This window comes from Crocuta crocuta, unplaced genomic scaffold (genome assembly GCF_008692635.1).
Source record: "Crocuta crocuta isolate KB4526 unplaced genomic scaffold, BGI_CrCroc_1.0 scaffold162, whole genome shotgun sequence".
In the NCBI taxonomy this organism is placed as follows: Eukaryota; Metazoa; Chordata; class Mammalia; order Carnivora; family Hyaenidae; genus Crocuta; species Crocuta crocuta.
This window is the reverse complement of record NW_027529433.1, coordinates 3801457-3821063: the sequence shown is the minus strand read 5'-3', so window position 1 is coordinate 3821063 and position 19607 is coordinate 3801457. Positions and strand designations below refer to the sequence as shown.

At 38.0% G+C, this 19607-nt stretch overlaps 1 protein-coding gene across 1 annotated transcript in view; it reads left to right on the top strand.

Annotated features, from left to right (window-relative positions):
- The window catches only part of JMY (junction mediating and regulatory protein, p53 cofactor), a 95674-nt gene that overhangs the window by 9946 nt on the left and 66121 nt on the right, over positions 1–19607 (top strand). The gene's annotated exons all lie outside the window — the stretch shown is intronic.

Genomic DNA, 19607 nt, shown 5'->3' with positions numbered 1-19607 from the left:
TTCCCTCTTTGCCCTTTTCTCAAGAATAAATGAATGTTAAGAAAATAAGAAAAATATACAATAAAAAATAAGTTTTATGTAAGTACTTAGAACAGAGCAGTATACCCAGCAAAACACTTGGTAAATGTTAACTCTTAATATTAGTCTTCATATCAAACTAAAAGGTAGGGATTTTACAGTAGAGGAAAAAGATTGAAAGAGACTAGATAAATTTGTCTACGTAGCATCTGACATATAAGTGGACCAGATTCAAATTCAAGCCTGACTGATTCCATACTGCTTTCTTAACCATTGGACCATCTTCTTACCTGTAGTGTAGAACGGGAGTTACACTAACTGATAAATATTGTCAAATTGAAATGCGAGGTCAGTGTCTCATCACTGGATAAAAACATTAACATTGCTTAGCTGCTGAGTGTTTTTGGAAAACCTTGATTATGTAGTGGGCTTATTTAAATTTGTGCCTGTATGTATGGTACATGAAGCTCAAATGTGAGATAGAATACATAGATTTAAATTTTTTTTTTTTTTTTACTGATTTATTTCTGAGAGAGAGAGAGAGATAGACAGCGTGAGCAGAGGAGGGTCAGAGAGAGAGGGAGATACAAAATCTGAAACGGGCGCCAGGCTCTGAGCTGGCTGTCAGCACAGAGCCCGATGCAGGGCTCGAACCCACAAACCGTGAGATCATGACCTGAGCCAAAGTTGGACACTTAACCGACTGAGCCACCCAGGCGCCTCGCATATATCTTTCTTAAAAGAATCATTTATAAAAATAATTTTTTGGGACACCTGGATGGCTCATTTGGTTAAAGTATCTGACTTCAGCTCAGTTCATGATCTCAGGGTCAGAGTTCTGTTTGTGGGTTCAAGCCTTGTGTTGGACTCTGCTCTCAGCACAGAGCCCACTTCAGATGCTCTCTCTCCTTCTCTCACTGCCCCTCTCCCACTCGCACTCTCTCTCAAAAATAATTAAACATTAAAAATAATTTTTTATAATGATAGGAAGAATAAATATACTGATAATTAAATATTCTGTTGCAAATTCTTTTCTATATATATAAGCTTGCTAAGGGTGAGTTGGTTTAGGCAGTGTGATGGTTTTCCTTTTCAAAAATGTATTTTACATTGAAGATGATTTTTTCTCCCCAGAACATTTTCTAATGCTTTTTCCACCCTCAGTAGAGCTAGAGAATTTCATATAGTCTGAGATAAGACCTGAAATCTACCTACTTACTGTGCAGTTTATTCCCATTTAAGATTTTTTTTTTAATGTTTTTATTTATTTCTAGGAGAGAGAGAGAGAAAGAGACAGTGTGAGCAGGGGAGGGTCAGAGAGAGAGGGAGTCACAGACTCAACCAGGCTCCAGGCTCTGAGCTGGCAGTCAGCACAGAGCCCGACGCGGGGCTCGAACCCACGAACTGAGAGATCATGACCTAAGCAAAAGTCGGACGCTTAACTGACTAAGCCACCCTGGCGCCCCGATTCCCATTTAAATAATTAGTCCATAACATTGAATAATGAGTTTTCTACTCCCTTTCCTTTAACTGCTTATTCCTCTTAATTATCTCATTGGCTAAATTTTTTCTGGCTAGACAGGGGAAGAGGGAAGTTAAGTGTGTTAACCTCTCTTTTATTTTTTTAATTGGAAATCCTGCCTCTTTTATATTAGTTGATGTGAATTTTGGTATTAGGGTTGTTAAATGAAAAGGCTATGATGGTAAGGTTAAAGAAATGAAGGATTAAGAGAATCCTTAATCAAGAATTAACTAGCAATATTTAAACTTGAAAAATTAGTGGGAATGGATAACTTTATTTTAGGAAATTATATGTCAGCCCACAGTTGAAGCCTTTGTTGATGTTTGCTTTTGTAAATCATGTGGTCGAAGTCTCTGGCTCCTTGGACGGTTTTGAAATTGGCTTTTGAACAGGTTTTATTTTATATATTATGCCTTTCGAATTTCAAGTAAGACTATTTTATGTATCTTGGTGGAGATTACATAAACAAATTAGAATTAGAGAAAAAAGACTTTATTAGCTCCAGGTATTTAGCATGTTTGTAGGTTTGCTAAGTGAAAACTGAAAGGTATTCCAAAACTGAATTCCAATTTTATTTTCTTTCATTTTGTCTGATTGCCTGACTCCCCACTTAATATTTTTCACTTTCTTCTATTAGTAGGGTCATAAAGGGCAGTGGTTGAGAGCTTGAGTTGGGTTGCTGAGGATCTACCTAACTTAAGGCAAGTTACTAGCATAATAGACCTACATCATAAGATTGTTAGGAAGAATAACGGAGGATGTGTGTAAGGTGTGTAGCCCAGTGCCTGGTACTAGAAACCCTCAGTAAACACTAGCTATTATAATTCTTGACTTTTGCCTGAAGCAAACTGATTGATTTCTGGATTCCTCTCAGACTCCAATATTTTATCTAAACCAAAACTGTCACAATATTAAGAAAAGTGTGAAAGTTTGTTTTTAACCCTCTTATTGTATCCCCAGTAGAAACTCCTAATCCATGGTTCCCAAACTCCTTGTTGCTGGTTCGTTCATGTGAATTATTATATTTTGGTCAACTTTGCAGGACAGGATGGTCTTTTTACCAGTCAGCTTTTTCTATAGCTCTTCCATTTTTTTTTTTATATTCCTTTTCCCTTTCGTTTGTAAGCATCGCAGACAACCCTGATCACAATTGATTTGTAGATACTCTAACTGAAATAATTAAAAAAAAATAGTAAGGATTGGGGTGCCTGTGTGGCTCAGTTGGTAAAGTGTCCGACTTGTGCTAAGGTCATGATCTTCTGGTTCTTGAGCTCCAGTCCCACTTCGGGTGAGCTTGAGCCCTACTTCTGGCTCTGTGGTGACAGTATGGGGTCTGGGTGGGATTCTTTCTCCCCTCTTCTCTATGCCCCTCTCTCACTTGTGCTCCCTCCCTCTCTCAAAAATAAATAAATATTTTTAAAAGAAGATAGTAAGGAGAAGTCCTTACACTCATTAAATCTCGTCATTGGTCATCTATTTAGCGTATTATCCTTTTGTGCCAGGTGCTAGGTGTACCATAGAAAACAAAAACACAGTCCCTTTCTCTAAGCCTCACTGCAAATTCTGTCATTCATTTTTTTTTAAACTTAATTTATTTTGGGTGAGAGAAGAGCGAGAGAGGGAGAGAGAGAATCCCAAGCAGGCTGAGCCCAACACCAGACTCAAGCTCATGAACCTAGATATCATGACCTGAGCCAAAATCAAGAGTCATCTCTAAACTGATTGAGACACCTAGCTGCCTCCAAATCCTGTCATTCTGATTGAACTTATCTTATGTTTTTGTTTTCTTAAAATCTTTATATTTGAGAGAGAGACACACATACACAGAATAAGCAGGAAAGGAACGGAGAGAGAGGGAGAGACAGAATCAGAAGTAGGTTTCAGGCTCTGAGTTGATAGCACAGACCCAATGCAGGGTGCAAACCCATGAATCGCAAGATAATGACCTGAGTTGAAGTTGAATGCCTAACCCACTGAGCCACCCAGGTGCCCCTACTTTTTAAAGATGTGTATATATTTATTTTTGGGAGAGAGCGCAAGTGAGGGTGGGACAGAGAGATAGAAGGAAACACAGAACCTGAAGCAAGCTCCAGGCTCTGAGTTGTCAGTGAAGAGCCCTGTGCAGGGCCAGAACCCATGAACTGTGAGGTCATGACCTGAGCTAAAGTTGGATGCTTAACTGACTGACCCAACTAGGTGTCACCCCCCCACCCCCCTTTTTTAAACAAGTCAATTTGAGAATTTACTTTCACTTTGGTTGAGAAAGAGTGGTAAATTAATGTGGTTTAGGACAATTGGGTATACCTTTGGTGTTTTCCTTTATTATAAGTCATATATTTTATGTTTTTTATTCTACAGATAAAATAAAATTTTTAATTGTTATTACATGGAAGGTCAAGCATTTTGGATACAGAGTTTAGATGGTAATATAGATTTTATTTCATCTCACCCTTTAATTGTATATTCATAAACTAGCTAGCTGTACTGATCTCATAATGTTCACTTTTTGAAATGTGAAGCCATTATAGAAAATAATGTACCAACTTTACCCCAGTCATTACAAAAGAACAGTACTGTTGTTGTATTTTTTTTTTCTCCTGGAGATAGTCCTAAACCTCCTTTCTAGCTTAATGACTTGAAAAGTACAGCAGGGCTGGATATATACTGCAGTAATACCTTTAGAATCAAGTAGCCATCTTGGAAAGGGCAATGGAATAAATTGGTAGAGGGAGGATTACAGCACATCACTGGTGCTACAGGTCAAGGTTTTTGGAGGTAAAGTTTTTGAGTTTTCATAATTTATCAGTTTCTGATGTAGTGTATGAAAAGGTTGTTTTTAAAACTGGTATTTAATGTCTGTGTGTGCTCCTGGAATCTTAAGATAATTGGAATTTTATTCTACCCTGTGGTCATCTCTCATCCTAGAGTATTTCCTATTTATTTATTATTTTAGAAAGAGCATGAGTGGGAGTTGGGGGGGGAGGGAGGGAGAGGGAGAGAGGGGGAGAGAGAGAGGGAGGGTGGGAGAGAGAGAGAGAGGGAGAGAGAGAGAGGATCTTAAGCGTGCTCCATGCTCAATGTAGAACCCAAGATAGGGCTTGGTGGGATCATGACCTAAGCTGAATTCAGGAGTCTGATGTTCAGCTTACTGAGCCACAGAAGTACCTCTCTCATCCCTAGTGTTCTAAGTCTAACATTTCCAGCTTTTCCCTTGATCTGAATGCTCTTCTGAGCTGCTTTTCATTTTCCATTTATCCAGAGCACATCCTCCACCTGCCATCCCTGACTTGGTCTGTGGATCTCTGTGGAACAGTACCTTTAATATGAGTCATTGCTATTTCCGTGGTAATGCCTCCTTCCCCTCAATTCCCAGAACTATTATTTAGGTTCTTTCAAATCTGGGTGTTGGTTTTAAGAAGCCATTGGTTGTGACATATGTTCAATTTTATGACAGATTTTCTTCAATGCGGGGAAAAGAAACACATAGACATTGATTTGTAAATACATTTGATTCAGAAATATTAAATATGAATTTTATAACTAAGGAATAAAACACACATGGGGCACCGGGGTGGCTTGACTAAGCGTTGGGCTCTTGATTTTTGCCCAGGTCCTGATCTCGTGGTAGGATTGAGCCTTGTGTCTGTCTCTGTACTGAGCGTGGAGCCTGCTTGAGATTTCTCTCCCTCTTTCTCTGCCCCTCCTCTGCTCACATGCTCTCTAAAAACAAAACAAACCACACCATGCACACAGAGAACAAATTGCACTCTTCCCTTTGCTTATCTCTGCCCTGTCGACAAAGCCCAGATTCCTGGCATACAGAGCCATCCATGTTTTGGTTAGCCTGCCGCCCCCTAATGTCTTCCTTTTTTGGTCTAAATTCTACCCCTTCCTTCCAGGGCCAGATCAGGTGCCCCCTCGTAATGAGTCCTTTCTGACCACTGTCCGAGGAATTTCTTTCAGAAATTCAGAGATCAGAGAAGCTTTATCTTACATATGATAACTGCTGCCCTATGTTCTCTTTTTGAGCCACTCCTGCCCTTTAAAGTGCATTATAAGCTAAGAGACAAAGATGGATTTTCTTGTTACTGTTACCTAATGCCTCAAATTCCCCATTGCCTCTGTATAAGAAGGTACTCAGTAAATGTTCTTTTTTAAAATTTTTTAATGTTTTATTTATTTCTGAGAGAGAGAGACAGCGTGAACCAGGGAAGGGTCATAGAGAGAGGGAGATACAAAACCTGAAACAGGCTCCAGGCTCTGAGCTGTCAGCACAGATGTGGAGCTCCAACCCACAAACCATGAGATCATGACCTGAGCCAAAGTCGGACGCTTAACTCACTGAGCCACCCAGGTACCCCTCAGTAAATGTTCTTAAATCTTCAGAAATTTGGCTTCTGTACATGACGTGTGTATGTAGCTAACGTTTTGATTAAAGGTATGTGTTTCCCCACGAGTAAAATCAAATTTACCACTTCGCTGAAGAATCTATAAATCAATGTTCAAAATACCAGAATGAGTAATTACTGTCAGTAGCCCTTATACTTTATAAAACCGGGTTTCAGCTTTAACAGTTGTTAATAATCATTGATAAACATACAAAATAACATAAAAATTATTCAAAAGTTTTACAGAGCAGCAACAGAGTTGAGCAGTGTGCTTTGTGAATGTGGAAAATGTTTGATTTTAGAATTTAATTACTTTTCACTTAAAGAAACAGTTTTGGTAGACCTAAGGGGAATTCCAAGGGCCACAAATCCAGTTTCATTACTGGTTAGGCCTCTCCTATCCGAGCGTCCTAGTGCTAGTCCAGAGTCACTTCTTTTCACTAGCAGGTAATTATTTGCATGTCTCAACAATAATCTAATAGTGAAGATATGTGATTTTTATGTTGCTTCTTAAACATCTTTCTAATTAAGAAAAAATAGAAGGAGGCACTTAGTCTTGGGTTTGACAACATTAGATTAGGAAACAAAGTTATGAAACTATTCAGGGGAGTTTAGTTTCTAAATTTTATATCTAGAACTTCAAAAATTATTCCATGGTCTTCAGGGATAGTAGCAGTCCTATAATCCTGGAGTCAGAAAAAATCCTTGAACAAACTGACTGGTAAGTTACAGTACTGGGAACTCCATAGTTAGACATAGAAGGTGCCTTCTTCTCTCCTTCTCTACTGGTATTGATCACTGGCAAAAAAAACCAAGTTGAATAGGACTGAGGAAAACAGTGGTGCAGGGTTATTTTGTAGTGATTATAGGGAGGCTCTAACTTTTTTTTAACTGTTGTCACTGACTCCTTTAAGAACCCAATAAAAATTCTCAGCCCTTGCCCTAGAAAAATTTTGCAGAGAGCAAAGTTGTATTTCACATATTGGATAATTGAGATCTCCCAGGTTAAGAGCCTAGTTCTTATCAGGGTTCGATCAGGGGAGGCAAAAATAAAATATCCAGTAGGGAAGCTAGAAGGAAGGGAAAGACAAAAGTGTTCTTATTAGACTAATATGTTTAATTAATGCTTTATGCAGTTGTGCTTCATTTCTTTTAAGTGTATCAGTAGAGCAAAATAACTTTCTAGAATTTCATGAGATATGTCAGGTCTTGAAGCAGAGCAGAAATCAGCTCAACTTGCTATTTCTAGGCCCCTGTTCCCTGCTATCTCTTTTCCTCTGCATCCTCCTGTGAGCATCTCTGTTGTGTTGGCTGCCCTTAAGCCCATTCATCCTTGTGTCCAGCATGTTGTGATTCTCATTCATATCAATCTACATGCTGACTTAGTTTGTGTCCATCAGTGAATCTTTTCACATTTAGCAAACCTGCATTTTCTATATTTTAAATTCAGGCCTTTCCTATACATGCAGTCATCCTTTATCCTGAATAATCCAACTGACTATTCAATTTCTTGGGTACTCTTTTTTTTTTATTATTATTTATAGCATTTTGCACATTTCTCAGTTTATAACCAGCAAATGTCTGCAATTCAGTTTGTTTCCAGAGTTTTGTGAGTTTTGGTTATCAAAATAAAAAAATAGTTATAATAGGACATTGATTATATTCTTTGATCAGTTAAATTCTTTTATCATAGGTTAGAGAAAATGGTTTAGCAAAAGTCTAATAATGCTTAGTAAATTGCATCTTTTGAAGTTCTAAAATGCATATACTTTGAGTATTTTCAGATATTTAGATTAAAATAGATTGCTAATTGGAGCTATAATTGGTTTTAAGGTAATCTAATGGAAAAACATGAAACTTTATAGCAAAGAGAACAGATTAATAAATTAGCAGTGTTAGGTGAGATGCCTTGGGCTTCTCTGCAAGAGTATTAAGTTTAGTTGCTGCGTAATAGCCTTGTAAAGTACTTTTCTGTTTCAAGATAAAAAGCATGTTGTAAATAATATGTAAATATATTAACATTTGGATGTAATAACTGGTTTTTGTCTTGTCAATTGCACGTATCTCCATAGAGTGGTATTGCGATTTAAATAACCATATAGTGACTTAACATTTTTGTGTTGGCAGAAAATAGTATCTGTTTGGTATATTACGTTTACTTTAGTGTCTCTGTAAGAAGAGCTCAAAGAAGCCTAGAGTCTGAGGATTGTCTTACTGTTGAATGGTGGTATTTGATCACTGGTAAATGACTCCAGGAACTTTATTATTGAGAGGTGTTCTATAGTTTTGTTTCCTCATTCTGTTAATAGTTTAGCTTTCCTAAAACTTGGTAGAAAATCATTACTCAAAGAAGGTCATCTATTTTCAAGCGGAATAAAAGATACAGGTTGTGAACATACATTTTCGGGCAAGGAGGGAATTAACTGCCTTTACTATAAAAGGGTAGTTTCCAATTCATTGTAAAAATTCATTTAATCCATTCTTTTGTTGCTGTAACACATTTACTGTTTCCCTTAGTTTTCTTATCCTTCCTTAATCTAGTTGTTATATTTCTAATATGCCTCAGCCTTGAGGTGGTAAGCCACGGTGGAGGTGAGCACCTTTGCCACCAGTTAGAACTGATTTTTTGGGACTTGAGTTCTATGATTAGAAATTGATCTGCTGTTACTTTCATAATTCTACTCTTTAATTGTAGCTTAAAATAGATGATTCAGTACGTGACACAGCTACTTTTGAATAGTAGGTGGATGGGTACAGAAAGAGAAACATGCATCATTTTCATATTTCTCATGCCTCATCCTTTAGAAAAGTTATGTATGTAGCTTTGGATATTGTGGCAAAAGAGGAAATTTAATTTTCCTATTTTTGATGTGTAAGCCAGAATACCTTAGAGTTGGGGATGTGGAGGAGAAATAGAGTATAAACCCTTCCTTAAAAAAAAAATAAGTATAGGAGTGCCTGGGTGGCTCAGTCACTTGTGTTTGGCTCTTGATTTTGGCTCGGGTCATGATCTCACAGTTCATGGGTTCCAGCCCCACTTACCACACACTGTCAGTGAAGAGCCTGCCTTGGAATTCTGTCTCCCTCTTTCTCTGCCCTACTCTGCCCATGCTCATTCATTCTCTAAAAAAAACGAAACAAAACAAAAAACCCTTTAAAAATGTATATGTATTTATTTGATAGATCATGACTGAAAGAAGTGTAAGTGTAAATGTAAATCTACTCCCCAGTCACCTCCATTTTCTTGTGTGGTTCCCATTCTCAGAGACAATCACTCATACATTTCTTATGTGTCTTTCAGATTTAGTCATATATACAAAGACACATAAGACATACATCCTACCTTTTTAACAACTCACATGGTAGTATACTATATATACTGTGCTATATATCTTGCATTTTTTTCTCTTAACAGGCTACATTTTCTTTTTATGGCTAAATAATATTCTGTTGAATGTATTTTTTTGATGCATAGTTGTTTTTTTCCCCTGATCTTTTGCTGTTGCTCTTAAAATAGCTTATCTTTACCCACATGTGTTAGCATATCTGTGAGATCTATTTCTGTGAGGGGAATTTCTGGGTCAAAGAGAATGCATTTTGGTTAAAATTGTTTTCTGTAGAGGTATACCAGTTTACTCCCTCTCAAACAAAAGGAGTTTACCTTTTGTTTCTACATCCTTTTCAATAGAAAACTATTTTCATTTTTTAAAAGAACATATTTTTTAAATAGTTATTTATGAGAGTGCACACACGCAAATGGGAGAGGCAAGAGGGAGAGGAAGACAGAATCCCCAAGTAGGCTGAGCGCCACCAGCACAGAGCCTGATGTGGGGCTCAAACTCATGAACTATGAAATCATGACCTGAGCCAAAAATAGAGTCAAATGCTTAACCTACTGAGCCACCCAGGCACCCCAAGAGTATATTTTCAAAAGATTTCTGGTCTTTGTTCAGGGGTCATTTCTGTGAATCCATTACATTCTTTACCTATATTTGTATTGTTTGTGGAAATTGTGCTTTGCAAGTATTTTGACTTTTCTAATTTGCCTCTTGATTTTATCTTGTATGCCTTTGTAGCCAGGTTAAAATTTTTTCAGCGAAATTTATTAGTCTGTTTTGATAGTTTCTGGATTTTGAATCATGCTTTAAAAGCCCCTCATGATGTGAGATTGTTTAAAGCAAGAACAAACAAACAAAACCATACTTGTCTTCTCCTAGTTTTATAGTTTTATTATTTGCATTAACGTTCTTGATCTAGCTGGGATTTATTTTGGAGTAGGGAGTAAGAAATGTATTCAGCTTATTTTATTTCCTGATAAATGAGTTATCACAGTTTATTAAATGACCATATTTATTGTACAGTAAACTTTCATATATCTGAATTCTTTAATATTTGATTGTACTTGATGCTTTTATCAAATACCTGGTGAGGCCATTGCCCCTCTCCACAGTTACTCTTCATAATTTTTTGGTGTGGCTGTTTTGTCCTCTTATTTTACCTGTGAACTTTAAAATTGTCCTTTTCATAGGTCATAAAAAAGTCAAGCTACTTTATTACCATATGAAATTTACAGGTTAATTTAGTAAGAATTGATATTTTTATTATTAGTTTTAAGTTTACATCATCTTCTGGTAACTTTGTACATTTTATATACATGGTTCTTAAGATATTTAAGTTTATTACTATTTTTGTGTTTTTGTTGCTGTTTTGTTAATACTAGCTTGCTAGCTCTTTTTACTATAACAGGGCCATTAGTTTCTGCATATAAATTATAACTAAGCTTATTGAATGCGTTTTTCTATTGCAATTTTTCAGATTATTCTAAAATGGATTCTTAAATTGCCAATTTTTTATTTTTTAATATTTTTAAAAGTTTATTATTTTGAGAAGAGAGAGTGGGGGAGGGGCAGAGAACAAGTAGCCCGCCAAGCAGGCCCCCTGCTGTCAGAATGGAGCCTGATGCAGGGCTCAAAGTCACAAACCATTAGATCATGACCCAAGCTGAAATCAAGAGTTGGATGCTTAACTGACTGAACCACACAGGCATCCCTAATTTATTTATTTTTATTGTTTCAAGGCATATTTTTTGAAGTAATCTCTACGTTGTGGAGCCTGTGCTTACAACCCCGAGATCAAGAGTTACACACTCCACCAACTGAGCCATCCAGGTGGCCCCCAGAATTATTTACTCTGACTTTATTTAAAAAAAATTTTTAAGCTTATTTATTTTGAGAGAGAGAGAAAGAGAGAGAGAATCCTAGGCAGGTTCCACGCTGCTTGATCCCACAGACTGACCAACTGTGAGATCATGAACCTATCTAAAACCAAGAATCGTACACCTGAGCCACTGGTGCCCCTTATATTTTTTAAGTTTTATTTATTTTTTTGTAATCTCTACATCTAATATGGGGATCTGACTCACTCTCCTGAGGTCAAGAGTTGTATGCTCTACTGACTGAGCCAGCCAGATGCCCCTTAAATTGCCAGTTTTTATTTTTATTTTATTATTATTTTTTTAATGTTTATTATTTGAAAGAGAGAGAACACGAACAGGGGGTGGGGCAGAGAGAGAGGGAGACACAAAATCTGAAGCAGGCTCTGAGCTGTCAGCACAACGCCCAATGGTGAGCTAGGACCACAAGATTGTGACCTGAACCAAAGTCGGACGCTTAACCAGTTGAGTCACCCAGGCGGCCCTAAGTTGCCAGGACTATCTTTTTTGTTTGTTTGTTTGTTTGTTTGTTTGTTATTTTGAGAGAGAGAGAGCATGAGCAGTAGAGAGGGAGAGAGAGAATCCCAAGCAGGCTGTAGCACAGGCCCTGATGTGGGACTCAAACTCACTAACTGAGATCATGACCTGAGCTGAAATCAGGAGTGGGATGCTTAACTGATTGAGCCTCCCAAGTGCCCCAGAACCAGAGTATCTTTATGGTCATTTTGTTGTTTGGTTGTAGGAATAAAAAGCTAGATAATAAAAACAAGTATCTCCTTAGAATGGAGTTAATTTGAAAATCTCAAATTCAGTGGCCATTGTCTTTAAACTTCTACCTTTTATAGAATGGCTTACATACTGGAGATAAGATCCTGGCCAGTGTTAGAGAAAAAACCAGGCTGATTTTGTCACTCAGAACTTATCTTAATAATGGTCTTTCTGTGATTAACTTCTGATAGCTAAACATGCTTTTTTTCTTTTTCCCCACCCCCCTAAAAATGCTTCAGTAGAGAACTGAGCCATGAGAAATGGGAGTTTCGGCTGAATTTTATTTAAACATGGGAATACCTTAGAGATACTGTGGTTTTGGTTCTAGACCACCACAATAAAACAAGTTAAATGAATATTTTGGTTTTCCAGTGCATATAAACATTGTTTCACTCTACTGTAGTCTGTTGAGTGTGCAATAGCATTACATCTAAAACAAAAACAAAACGATGTATGAACCTTAATTTAAAAATAGTTTATTGGTGAAAAATGATAATCATTTTCTGAGCTTTCAGAAGTGAGTTGTAATCTTTTTGCTGATAGAGGGTCTTGCTTTAATATATATATTTTTAAGTTTATTTTGAGGAGAAGAGAGCACATGAGTGTGCCCAGTTGGGTCAGAGAGAAAAGAAGGAGAGACAGAATCTCAAGCAGGCTCCACACTAGGAGTACTGAACCCATCCATGAGCATGGAATGTTTTTCCATTTATTTGTGTCTTCTTCAATTTCCTTCATAAGGTTTCTGTAGTTTTCATCATACAGATCTCTTGTATCCTTGGCTAGGTTTATTCCGAGGTATTTTATGGTTTTTTGTGCAATTGTGAATGGGATCCGTTTCTTGGTTTCTCTTTCTGTTGCTTCGTTGTTGGTGTATAAAAATGCAACTGATTTCTGTACGTTGATTTTGTACCCTGCAACTTGGCTGAATTCTTGGATCAGTTCTAGTAGGCTTCTGGTGGAGTATGAGTACTGAACCCAATGTGGGGCTGAAACTCAAGAACCGTGAGATCATGACCTGAGCTGAAATCAAGAGTCAGATGCTTAACGGTCTGAGCCACCCAGCACCATGGGTCTTGCCTTAGTATTGGTGATCATTGTTCAGGGTGGTGGTTGCTAAAGGTTGGAGTGACTGGCTCTTTCTTAAAATGAGACAACAAGGAAAGTATTCTGCATCAGTTGACTTCCTTTTGTGAACAATTTCTCTGTAATTTGTGATACTGATTGATAGCATTTTACCCATGTTAGAACTTCTTGCATAATTGGAGTTACTTCTCTCAAACACTGCTCCTATTTCATCATCTAAATGTAAGTAATATACTAAATCTTATGTTGTCATTTCAGCAATCATCAGAGCATCTTCCTTAAGGAACCACTTTATTTACTGATCCATAAGATGCAACTCCTCATCTGTTAAAGTGTTATCATGAAATTGCAGCAATTCAATCACATCTTTAGGCTGCACTTCTAATTCTAGTTCTCTTATAATTTCCATCACATCTGCAGTTATTTCCTCCATTAAAGTCTTGAACCTCTCAATTATTCATGAGGTTAGAATCAACTTCTTCCAGACCCCTGCGAATGTTGATATTTTGCTCTCTTTACATGAATCGTGAATGTTCTTAATGGTGTCTAGAATAGTGAATCCTTTCCAGAGGTTTTCACTTGACTTTGCCCAGATTCATAGAGGAATCACTAACTGTGGCCACTATAATCACATGAAATGTAGTTCTTAAAGAATAAGACTTGAAAGTCGGAATTACTCCTTAATTCATGGGCTGCAGAATGGATGTAGTGTTAGCAGGCATGAAAACTACATTAATCTCACTGTTCATCTCCAAGATAACTCATAGGTGACAGGTGCATTGTTCATGTGCTGTATTTTGAAAGGAATAGTTTTTTTCTTAACAGAAGATATTTTAAACAGTGAGGTTAAAATATTCAGTGACTGTATTGTAAATAGATGTGCTGTCATTCAGGCCATGCTTTGGAATTTGCACAGAGTAGATTTACCATAATTCCTAAGAGGCCCTAGGATTTTGGGAATGGTAAGTGAGCATCCGCTTCAGTTAGCGGCATTAACCTTAAGAGAATAAATCTGTCTATCCTTTGAAACTTTGAAGCCAGGTGCTAAGTTCTCTTTTCTAGCTGTGAAAGTCCCAGAAGGCATCCTCTTCCAATGTAACCATGTAAGACTGTTTAGTCTGCATAGGAAATCTGTTGTTTAATGTAGCCACCTTCATGAATTACTTTATTTAGCTGCATTTTCTGGACAACTCACTGTAGTTTCTGTATCTGTACTTTCTCCTTCACCTTGTACTTATATATTATGATGGAGACTGCTTCTCTCCCTAAAACTCTTGAAAATCATCCTCTGCTAGCTTCAGACTTCTCTTCTGCAGCTTCTACCTCCCTCAGCCTTCACAGAATTGAATAGAGTTTGGGCTTTGGTCTGTATTTAGGCTTTGGCTTAAGGGAATGTTATGGCTGGTTTTATCTGCTCTGGCTACCAAAACTTTTCTGTATATCAATAAGGCCATTTTGCTTTTCATTTGTGTTTTCACTGGAATAGTACTTTTAATTACTTTCTGTAGTCTTTCTTTACGTAAATTCACAAGTTGACTAACTTGGCATTCAACATGTCTTTTTGACTGAGCTTAATGATTTCTTGCATTTGATTTATTTTATATTTTAAATTTTTTTTAAAATTTATTTCTGAGAGAGAGAGAGCAAGCAGGGGAGGGTCAGAGAGAACGGGAGATACAGAATCCGAAGCAGGCCCCAGGCTCTGAGCTGTCAGCACAGAGCCCGACATGGGGCTCGAACTCATGAACTTGAGAGCATGACCTGAGCCAAAGTGGGGCACTTAACCGACTGAGCCACCCAGGCGCCACTTCTTGCCTTTGACTTAAAGTGAGAGATGTGTGACCCTTACTTCCACATGAACATTTTGAAGCCATTGTAGGGTCATTAATTAGGCTAATTTCTGTATTGATATGTCTCAGCGGATAGGGAGGACTGAGGAGATGCAGAAAGTTGGGGGATTGGCCAGTTGGTAGAACACTCAGAACATATAACATTTATCAGTTAAGTTTACCATCTTGTGTGGGCATGGTTCATGGTGCCCCAAAAACTATTATAGTAGCAACATCCGAGAGTGCTGATCACTCCTAACAAAGATAATACTAATGAAAAAGCTTGAAATAATGTGAAAATTACTAAAATGTGACAAACACGAGGTAAGCATAAGCTGCTGTAAAAATGGCACTGATAGACTTGCATGATAAAGGAGTGCCACAAACCTTGAATTTGTTAAGAACAAAAATATCTTAGTCCACTTTGTGATGGGTCATTAATATCTTCAAATCCAGTAGTTATCATCATTACCCTTCATAATAGCCAGTGAAAGGTCTGAGCTCAGAAGAAATGGAAGAGGCTGAACCTGCTGCCCTGTCTTGCATTCCATTTGTAATTTTGGTGGAGCGAATAGGCCCAGGATGTTTCTGAGTGTGGAAAAATTAATTTTATCTTGGTTGAGCTGGAAATTTTTTCTGGTAATTCAAGAGGCTAACTGGACAAAAGTTCATTTTTCTCACAAGGAAGATCTTTTTGAAGAAAATCATGACATTAAAAAGGCCCACTTGTGGAAAGCTTGAGTTACTAGAATACTCTTATTTGAGATCTAATTCCTCTGGCGTTCACCTTTAGCTTGCTCTGTGAAGTTAAAGCGCTTTTACCATCAGCTGGCCCTGTTGCTCACTCTTTCTGCCTCCTGTTGTTAATATGGGTATATTAAGGTGTTAACAGGAACAGAGTTTCTCAAACTTTGATGTGCATGCTTGACACGTAGCAAACTTAAAATGCAGATTCTAATTCTGTGGGGTCTGGAGCAGCCCCTGGGGTCTGTATTTCTAAAAAGTTCGCACATGATAGTACTAGTCACAGACCATATTTTGAATACCAAGGTACTAAATGACCATCAATTAAATGCGGTGATTTAGCTAAGTTGAACTCTGCCAAGTAAAAATTAAAAAGGGCAGATGGTCACATACATCATTCTTTATTCCATTTCTGTAGATGGTTTCACTGCTCATTAGAATGTGCTGCATTTACAGACTCAGTGTGATGCTCTTTTCCCTAGTGTGTACCTTCTAGATAGTCTTAGGGGAATGTGCTACCACATTCCTCCTACCTGGAATTCGCATCCGAGGTGCTTTTATTCACGATACTTCTCAAATCTGGCTTGTTCTTCTTCACCTACCTGGCACTTCCCATCTTTGAAGACACAGTTCAAATCCTAGCTTTAGAACCCTTTTCCCAACTGCTCTAGCCTATTCTAATCCATCTTTTCTCTAAAATTTTACTGTCTTAACAATCAGTATTTTACAGAGACAGAGCATCAGCAGGGTATGGGAAGAGAGACACAGAATCTGTAGCAGGCTCCAGGCTCTGAGCTCTCAGCACAGATCCCAATGGGGGGGGCCTGAACCCACAAACTGACATCATGACCTGAGCCAAAGTTGGATGCCCAACCAACTGAGCCACCCAGGCACCCCTAGATTTTAGACTTCTTAAAGATAGTTTGTCTTGGATGTTGTACATCCCCTATATGACCTCTCCTCTTCTATGTATCTAAAAAACAATTTGGAGGGGCGCCTGGGTGGTTCAGTCAGTTAAGCGTCCGACTTTGGCTCAGGTCGTAATATAGCAGTTCATGGGTTCGAGCCCTGTGTCGGGCTCTGTGCTGAAAGCCAGCTCAGAGCCTGGAGCCTGTTTCAGATTCTGTATCTCCGTCTCTCCCCCTGACCCTCCCCTGTTCACATGATCTCTCTCTCTCTCTCTCTCAAAAATAAAGAAAACAATTTTTAATTAAAAAAAAAAAAAACAATTTGGACATAGTGTCTCTGAATCCATTAATAGTTGCCTCTAAAAACTTGTCTTTCTTCCTTTGTTCTTTGTCTCAATTAGTGTCAAAAGCCTAGAAGTCATCCTTAAGTCTTTCTATCCTAAAATCTAGTCTTAACACCAAGTACTGTTGATTTTCTCTCCAAAGCATTTCTTGAATCCTTATTTTTCTCTACCCAAAAATCTAAGCTTCCACCAACTTTCATGGACTCACCCCAGGAGCCTGTGATCTCATCTTTCCGCATGCACACTGGTGCCCCTTCCAGTATTTTCTCATCACTGTTGTATAACTTAAGGCCAGTTGGGTTTCGTCCCCCTATTCTGTTCTCCAGTTTGTTAACCATATTTTGTGGTCTCCATGGACATGCCTCATTGTCTTTTTCACCCAGTCTTCCCTTTCCACTTTGCCTACATTATGTCTTTTCATCATTCAGAGCACAGATTTAAGATTCTTTCACTTGGGAAAGTATTCCCTGATGTTTTCTTGTAACCAAAGAGGCCTTTAGAGGAAAAATAAATCAAAACCTTTTAATGGTATCTCTGCTTTCAGCATAAAGCAAGATCCCACTTGGCCTGGGTTTTTTCCACATCTGTAAATCATTTATATATTATCAGTTTAATTTTTGAGGCAGGGAGGGGCAGAGAGGGAGAGAGAGATACAGAATCCGAAGCAGGCTCCAGGCTCTGAAGCTGTCAGCACAAAGCCCCACGTGGGGCTTAAATTCATGAACCACAAGATCATGACCTGACCCAAAATTGGATGCTTCCAAAATTCAGCCACCCAGGCGCCCCCATATGTTACCAGTTTAAAGTCACTGATATTTGAGTTGACTCTTTGTTCTATTCGACTTCTATTAAAACCCACAAAACCAAAAAAGCAAAAACCACTTAACAAAGCAGAAGACATTGATCTGATCACCTTATAAAATAATAGGACTTATGTTTCAGTCTGTGACTCCCTCTCTCTCTGACCCTCCCCTGCTCACACTTTCTCTCTCTCCTAGAAATCATAAAAAAAAAATTAAAAAAAAAATAAAACAAAATAATAGGACTTAGCAGAGACAAAGATCAGTGTTAATTGGTTATGAATTTATTTTTAATCTTTTTTTTTTTTTTTTGGTTTAAAAATAAGCACACATAACGATGAATTAGAAAATTGTCTTTAGGGGTATCTTCGTGGCTTGGTTGGTTGAGAACCCGACTTGATTTTGGCTCTCCGTCTTAATTTTTTTTTTTTTTTAATAGACTTCGTTCTATATCAGTTTTATGTGTGCAGAAAATACGGAGAATTCTCATTCTCCTCCTGCGAACAGTCTCCTCTATTAAGTGCATAGTTTACATTAGGGTTCATTCTTTGTGTTGTGCAATTCTGACAAATGCAGGATGTCTATCAACCACTACAATACTAATTCGCTGCTCTAAAAATTCCATATCTCCCTTATACATTGGGCTGTGCCACATCTCCAACCCCAGGCAACTAGTGATTAATATTATTGTTATTTTTTACTGTCTCCATGTTTTGCTTTTTCTGGAATGCCATGTAATTGGAATCATACAATATGTAGCCTTTTCATAATGGCTTCTTTTCACTTACCAATATGCATCTAAAATTCCTCCCTGTCTTTGTGATTTGACAGCCCATTTTTTAAAAATTACTAAATGAATATTCCATTGTATGGATGAATCGCAGCTTGTTTACCCACTTACTTATTGGAAGACCTCTCTTCCAAGTTTCCGTTTATGAATAAAGCTCCTATAACAGGTTTTGTTTGGATTTAGGGTGTTAACCTCATTTGGGTAAATATCAAGGAACAAGAAGGCTGGTTTTTATGGTGAGAGTGTACTTAGTTTTATAAGAAAAACACCATGCTAACACTTATCAAAGGAAAGCTAGAGTAGCTATATTAATTTGAAGTAGCTTTTGAGACAAAGGAGACTTTAGAGCAAGGAAAGTTATCAAGGATAAAGAGAATAATGAAAGGGTTAATTCTCTAAGAAGATCTAATAATTCTTAATGTGCACATGCCTAAAAACATGGTAAGAATATATTACCACCAGCAATGAGTGGGAATTCTGATTGTTCCACCTCCTTGCCAGCATCTGGTATTGTCAAGTGTGTAGTAGCATCTGTTTTAGGGTTGTAGATCCCAAATGTTAGTATGATATTGAACATCTCATGCATGCTTGATAGATATCTGTATGTCTTATTTGATAAGATGTCTTTAGATCTTTTTTTTAAAGATTTTTTGGTAAAATTTGGAAGTTCTTTAGTTTATTTATTTTGTGTGAGAAAGAGACAGTGTGAGTAGGGAAGGGGTAGAGAGAGATAGAGGGAGACAGGGAATCCCAAGCAAGCTCCACAGTGTCAGCACAGAGCCCAACATGGGGTTTGAACCCACAAACTGTGAGATCATGACCTGAGCCAAAACCGAGTCAGACACTTCAACAACTGAGCCACCAGGTGCCCTGAGATGTCTTCAGATCTTTTGCTCATTTTTAAATTGGGTTGCTTTCTTAATGTTGAGTTTGGGAAGTTTTTGTATATCTTGCTTAATAGCCTTTTATCAGAAATGTATTCTTTTTTGAGAGACAGAGCACGAGTGGGGCAGGAGCAGAGAGAGAGGGAGACAAAGCAGGCTCCAGCCGTTGAGCTGTCTGCACAGAGGCAGATGCCGGGCCCAAGCTCATGAACTGCTAGATGATGAACTAAGCTGAAGTCAGATGCTCAGCCTACTGAGCCAGCTAGGTGCCCCATCAGAAATGTATTCCGCAGGTGTTTTCTCCCAGTCTGTAGCGG